Below are 7553 nucleotides of genomic sequence, written 5' to 3'. Positions count from 1 at the left end.
ACAAGTCTGCCATCACCTGCGGGATAATAGACATGTACGCATTTTCGTACACTGGACACCGGACCACAATCTGAGGGGAGCGGGGAACAGGACGGCCCATGAGACGGCAGGCGAGAAAACGAGACAGGGCCGGCCATCGCAGCCGTGAAATGATCCCGTCACTTCTGGACCGCACCTATAGATCCCCGTCATCCGTCGTGTACCAGATCACCAGATTGCCCGGCTGAAGCACGAGAGGAAGGCTCTACTACGGGGTCCGTTCCTAGTATCATTCCTCCTATTCCCACTCGCCTTCCTAGAACAGCCCAGGTTTTCATCCACAAAGGAAGAGCTAAGGCATCCATTACACCAGATGTTCTGACCAAGTAGAGAGGAACAGAAGTGAAACGCCCCAACTGCCCTGCGTGGACGTCTACCTGAAACATCTGATCTGGCCATGTCCTGCTACAGCCAGCATCAGCACACCCGACCACTAAAGGTGGCATCGTACGAAGACTGGGTCGGACCGCAAGCAGATGCCACTAGAATTAGCGCTTTGTTGTCTTTTGCTAAGGAGGCAGGCACTTTTCACCCGCCGTGGTTGCTCAGTGGCTACGGTGTTAGGCTGCTGAGCACAAGGTCGGGGGATCGAATCCTGGCCACGGCGGCCGCATTTCGATGGGGGCGAAATGCGAAAAACACCCGTGTGCTTTGATTTAGGTGCACGTTAAAGAACCCCAGGTGATCGAAATTTCCGGAGTCCTCCACTACGGCGTGCCTCATAATCAGAAAGTGGTTTTGTCACGTAAAACCCCATAATTGAATTTCTTAATTTTTGCAGGCACCTTTCCTTTTACCTGATCACTTACCCCCATCTTCGACCACGGGCCATCCTTTCTGATAAAGGTTTCAATCAAGCAATAAATCAACCATACCGAAGCTCGCGGAACGCGTGTCGCATGCGTCACGGGCCCAGCCTTCAGTTCCTTCCTCCTCGCTTTTGTTCTTTTTTGGCGCAGCGCACTTCCGATGACAGCGTCGCGTGCGAACTGTTGCGATTGTCTCGTTTCGCGCACGATTTTGTGCGCTGTGCACGAGGACACCTGAGTAGCGGTATAAGTCAGTGGTACACGACTAGACAGACGCAAGTAGGCGAAACGGAAGTGCGTCTCTCATGCTGCAGTGGGAAGTAAAACAAAAACACGCAGACATTCGGTTTGTCTGTTTTAGTACTTCTCTAAACTTGAATTCTTCTATTCAAGCAACACATTACAGACATAACAGATATTCCTTGAATAATTTTCGAGGTCAAGTGTCACTACGAGCGATGTCACAGCACAAACGTGTACGTAGGCGCACTAGCAAGTGTACATCACCCTCTGACTTGGAGCACGGCGGCCGCGAGGAGAACGGCAAACGGCGTTCGGCCTGAAATTTCCGATCTTGCCGCGGCGCGTAGCGAAGTAATGTTTAGCAGACACGATCAGTATCGCGCATCTTATGCTCTCCGTTTGTCAGCTCAAAATGACCAGACCTGGTGAGGGGCCCTTTAAGCGAGCGAGCGTCTTTCCTCTGGCGCGATATGGGCGCGTGGAGCGAGGGATGGCGCAGAGGAAGCGCAGCGCGCGCCACCTGGCGCGGCGTAGCCCCCTAGCGAGCGGTGCACGAAGCGCACTTCACGAGCCCTCTCCGGTGGTGACGGCAGAGCCTGCTTGAACCTGTATGTGACCTTATTTATCATAAAATAATAAGGCCTGTCTATAACTACAAAAGTTGGACAATTTCCACCGAGTTATATATAGCACCGTTCAGTTAGACGGCTTAACGGTCTTTGGTTTGGGCGCAGTATTTTTCGCAACGCATAGGCAAGTCGCATTGTGCAATCTTCCAGCTTCTCTCGACTCACATACGTGCGTGACTTTTTATGTGCAGAAAGATAGACAGAACTTCTGCGATGCACAAGCATCTGCGAGCATGGACGTGCTGGCATCAAGACAGCCTCGCCGCCGTCAAACCAATGGTCGTTCCACGGGCGCCCAAACGAAAGAGAACGCTGCTTGCTGGAAGCTAGCCTACCTGAGCAAAAAAAAAAAAAACGTTTTTCAAATGTGTGAACATTTTGGTGCTTACCAAGCGAGGAAAACCGCGCGTCCGTCCGTCACGTAAGACCATCGCTTTCAATATCGCACCCGCACCAGCGAGCGATTTCACCTTCGTGCTGCCCCTCGATAAGTGCGAACTCGCAAATCGCTTTCTGTATATGGGCCCTCGTGTCTCTCTTGAACGCGAAATTTGTGGCGAGGATGGCACTCTGCATACCGCACGGATGACACTCTGCTAGAGAACCTGGTATTTATGACCTGCACATGTGTGGCCATACATACTTGAAGATATATATGTTTCTTTTTTTTTTAAGAGGGGTCCCGTACAGTGGTAAAATAAAGGAAAAGACATTAAAAAGAAAGAAAGAAAAAAGAAAGGAAAAGGGGAAGGAGAAGGAACATAACAGGCGATTTGAACTCGTGACCGTTGGATGTTGCCCGGAAAGATAGCTCAGTCGGTTGGTTCGTCAGGCCCCAGGTTACTTTCAAGCGCCATAGCTCCTGCTCCAAGCCTCATATTTACGTGGAAACGGACTGATGTTGTCCGCGACAGTCGGATAGTGGTTGGAAGGCATATTTTCTTGGAAAAATGGCCGCCCGAGGAGATGAGCGAACTCGAGCGGATTTAGAGACTAGGAAAACTGCCTTAAAATATTTAGACTTGAGGGAAAGCTTCGTTTACAAACTATAACACGGCAATCAGCACTCGAATACGACGAGAGGAATTATTGAGACGTGGAAAATTCCCTTGAAATAAATATGGTTTGCGAGACAAATGCTTGTAAGTATTGAACCTCTTAAAAGATGAGGGGGAAATATGCGCTCACCGAGAGGGCATCGTCTGCACGAGACCACCACCAGGCACCTTAATGAGATGGCGAGGGCTCTGCGGCCGGAAACAAAGCCTCCTCTCTCCGCCGGCCAAGAGGGGAAAACGCGCTTTCCGATCGCTCACGGTTGCGCGGACATAGTATAACTCTAGCGTCTAGGAACAGCTTAACCAGGTGCGAGGGCGGCACGCATAGCGTGGGAAGCTAGCCGCCAGAATAACTATCTCAAGGACTGCTGCTGACGAGGGCGAAATACCTTCGTGTAATTATTGTAACCCTAATCGGATTACTTTCGAAAGAGAAAAAAGGAAACGGCCCAGAGGGCTATACTACGAGAGCTATGACTGATAATTTTCCATATTTATATATATATATATATATATATATATATATATATATATATATATATATATATATATATATATATACTCATCTCATCTATGGGAGCGCATGCGCGCGCTGTTGCTTTGTCTCTGCGTGTAGTAGTTAAGAGAGCCAGTTTAAGGGCGGAGAAGAAGGAAGGAAAGGAAAGCAAAATTGCAGCGCCGTGGTTTTAAAGCGCACCCGTGGTAGCGAAACGGAAGGCGATATAAGCGTGCGTGACCATGATACGCACACGACAAACTGCCTCCAAACTGCTCCACATTTAATTATTGGCTTCGCTTATTATGGTTCAGTATTATTCTCGCTAACCGATCTCTTTCCGATAGGCAGACGCTCGTCAAATACTATTTATACCCCGTATTCTAACAACTAATATTTTAGTGAACACTTTGGAGGGCACCCAAAGTCAGCCTCATAGTTAGAGAATTCCTTAAATCGCTCTTGTCGCTTGCCTTAATAACGTATTCTGATTCTTCCAAGTCTTTGGTACAATTTAGGTGATGAAACATTGTCCGTAAACTATCTATATTTCTATAATCTCCTCCTCCTTTTTCGTGGAAATACCTTGCAAAGCCTTACTAAACGTCAACTATAAAATAAATCGGGGCATCCACATCTCAGCAACTACAAGGGAGGTTGCGTGAGTTGGCAATAGTTCATGAACTAACAGTTATGCAGTAACCTGTTCAGCAGCGTAAGAAACGTAGCGAGGGACACAATAGTTCCCTTCGGCATCGATTGCCCGGCATCCTTAGTCGGCCATATTGTTTGTCATTCAGGGATGACAGGTATGTCAGGCTATACAAAAAAAGTACAATCCACTCCACACTTGTCCATAAATGAGTGGAACGCTCTTACGCAATTCACTGCCAACATTAAGGAATTATTTCCAATCGGCTATACTAACCTACCTCAATGAGCAAACCTGTCATACCAGCTTTTCTAAACTGTAATCCTGCTTGCGTGCCAACTATCTTTGGACGCTGTCAGGCATTTGTTGTATTATTCTGTTCATTATAGAATCACTACTTCAAGCTACTGCTAGAGGTACTTTATCTCCTCAATGCTGAAAACATTTGTGTTTTGTTTTTCATGCTTACAACCCCATTTTGAAGTTCCTTGTTATCTCCCTTCCTGCCTGATTGTTGGCCTTTAGAGCAAATAAATGAGATGAAATATATATGCCACTGTGTATGAGATGTTCTTCCTTCATTGACTATCCAGGCAGAATATATTGCACGGTCATCCCACACAAACTGTCGTAAGTGGCACAAGCGCGTTCGCGTGGTTACGACGCAGGCCGCGAACAAGCCAGCTGTGGTAGAAGATGACGACGAACGCGCGAGCAGTGGCACGCTTGCTTTCGCGCGGTTACGATGACGCTGACTCCGATGCTCAACCCAGGAATGGGCGCCTAAGAGCGGCACTCTAAAACAAGGGACGACAAACAAACACGACACGACGTGCGCAGACTAGCAACTGCCGTGTATTGTCAGAAACACTAATGTATACCATGGCACAAACACGTGTAAAAGCTTAAAAGATTAGCGGCTAAATAATTAACTTCTGACTTCTGCGGCATCATAGACAGTTTCGCAACGCACACGTCACCGGACTTTTTAATAAAGAATGCTACAGCAATCTCCCACGCAGTCCTACCTTTGTGCCTTTACAACAGCTTAGTTTCATTCAGCAAATTGCATTATTTGTAATGTAGGCAGTAATTAGACCACGGCTGCCCTTTCAACGGAGCTCTGTGGTCCACTAATGGTTATTCAAACACCGTCCCGTTTGACCGATGTACCACTTTACAACAGTTGTACATGCAACTAACCTGTCACGGTCTTTAACATCGCAATCACTCCAATGTTGTGTATCGCCTTCAACCATTCTTTCTACTGGTGCGCAGATGCGGCCCAACTTATTTCTTGCCAAAAATACATTTCCACCAAATCATCTGTGCACCTTCGTCATGCGGTGAGACAAGGCGTGCACATACGTAATACTAGCCAATGGCTTTTTTTTTAGCGTTAACCTCTCTTGTTGTGACCTCTTTCGCTTCCAATTTTAACTTCCTCAGTAATCGTTTACTGGGGGAGGTCAACGTACTGATTGGACAATTTGACTCTTAAGTCTGTTGAGCTGATTCGAAAAGACTTCAGTCATTGGATGCGGGTATGACTTGCGCAATGCAGATTCGAAACAAGATGTGGCAAAACCGTTCTTCGCTAACTTCGAGTGACCAGAGCGGAAATCTGGAATGGACTTAACAGACCTTGGCGAATACAATCGATAGGTGTGGACGGGAGATGCATAGAATAACGCACACTGTACACGTGATTACATGGTGTACCTGCACTCGTTGCGTTTGAATTAAGGGCCTACAGACGGTTGTTGTGCTGTACATCATTGTGCTTTGGCGAGTTCCTGTTTCCAGTTTTGAGAGCGCAGCTCTGAGGCGCCCGTTCCTGCGTTGAGCGTCGGCATTCCCGGTGTAACCAAGCGAACGAGCGCAGCGAAAGATGAGAGCGAACGCGGACACAAGGGGAGGAGGAGCGTGCAGGGGGAGCATGAAGCGGAGGAGGAGAGTATAGGGAAACCGCGAGAAAAGCATAGTGCGTAGAGGAAAGCAGAGAAGGAGATTACGGCGAAAACGTGAGAAGAAAAGCGTAGTGCTGCTCAGGACCCTCGCGGCGACGACCGCTACGAGATGGCACCAGAGTACACACCAAATATTTTTACACCCTTAAGGGTGTAAATCAGTTTGTCGCCAGACGAACACCCTTAGGGTGCTGTGGCCTACACCTTACATCTGGGGTGCTAATATAACACCTCAGAGGAAGGGTGTCCAGCAAAATAAAAATAGGGTGTTAGGGTGCTAGTCAACATTAGCACCCATCTACATGGGTGCTGGAAGGGTGTACACCCTTTGTCACCTGTATCGAAGTCGATGAAGCTTCAGATAGGCATACGTGGAGATGCGCTATCGATCACAGTAAATAATAGTCATTCATGGCATACAGAAGCAGTTTGTCTTCCCTGCACAAACAAAAGCCGTGCAAAACCAATATATGTATTATAAATATTTAGGCACACATGCATTGAATGTTTTGTTGCTTATATATATATATATATATATCAGCAACAAAACATTCAATGCATGTGTGCCTAAATATATATATAATATATACATATATATATATATATATATATGTATATAAAACACCAGGGCATACACTTTCTTGCCTGTTAAAAAGAAATATGTGCGTGTTGATTGTGCTTCTGCCATACAAACTTAAATCTAATATCACAAAGGAACATTAACCACTAAAGTTCTTTTTAATACAAGCAAGTTAACATGCCACAAGAATTCTAAGGACGTGAAGCTTTGACAATTCTGTTGAGAAACTTAGTCGTCACAGACCTTGGTTTCGTCAGGTCAAGGCCCATAAAGAACCGCTCAAGCGCAACAAGGGTGTTAAATGCTTTGCGGTCATACTGCAGGTTGAACAGCCAGCATGCGCACATTATTGCCGCAAGTCCATCTTCTGCATTCATTGTGGCGAGAAACATTTCTCCCGGTCGACCATCAAGAAGAGAAACTCCGCATTGTGAAGCGAAGAACCAGTAAATGCCACACAGGGTGTTGCTGGAATGTCATCCTGCATGACAAAATTAAAAACAATATTTTCCGCATGAGATGACAGCATGCATGTGGCCAATTGATATGTTGCCTATACTGTGGAAAATTTACTCTTTTAAACATGACTGGATCCAACATAAATAAAACTTAACACTCATAAACTTGGCTGACGATCACTTTGGAGCAAAGGGGAGCCGTTATTGCCCATTGTTCTGAATGCGGTCACCATCCCAAGTATAATTAGAGATGATTGCTTGATGCACATACGTTCCGCAATCTCATGAGCACTGGTGCATTCACGGAAAAAATACGGCTATAGTGGCCAGTAAGAGGGCACACCCACTTTTATTATTTTCGAACACAAGACAAACATTGACTACTACATTAACTACTATTCGGCTATTACAGCTACACCTAATGTGCATAATAAAAAAAAACTTGCAAAGCAAGATAGACATATGCCCGAAACCGAGTGCTTTGAATAGGTAATACTTCCCACATATACATTTTCTGGGATGTTTAAACATTGCTATTCCATTTAGAGAATAATTATAGAACTATTTTTCTAGATCCCTTTTCATTTTATCTTTTATACTGTTAAGAAATCCTGAATAT

This window comes from Dermacentor andersoni, chromosome 2, assembly GCF_023375885.2.
Source record: "Dermacentor andersoni chromosome 2, qqDerAnde1_hic_scaffold, whole genome shotgun sequence".
NCBI classification, from domain to species: domain Eukaryota; kingdom Metazoa; phylum Arthropoda; class Arachnida; order Ixodida; family Ixodidae; genus Dermacentor; species Dermacentor andersoni.
Note: the sequence above shows the minus strand (reverse complement) of the source record.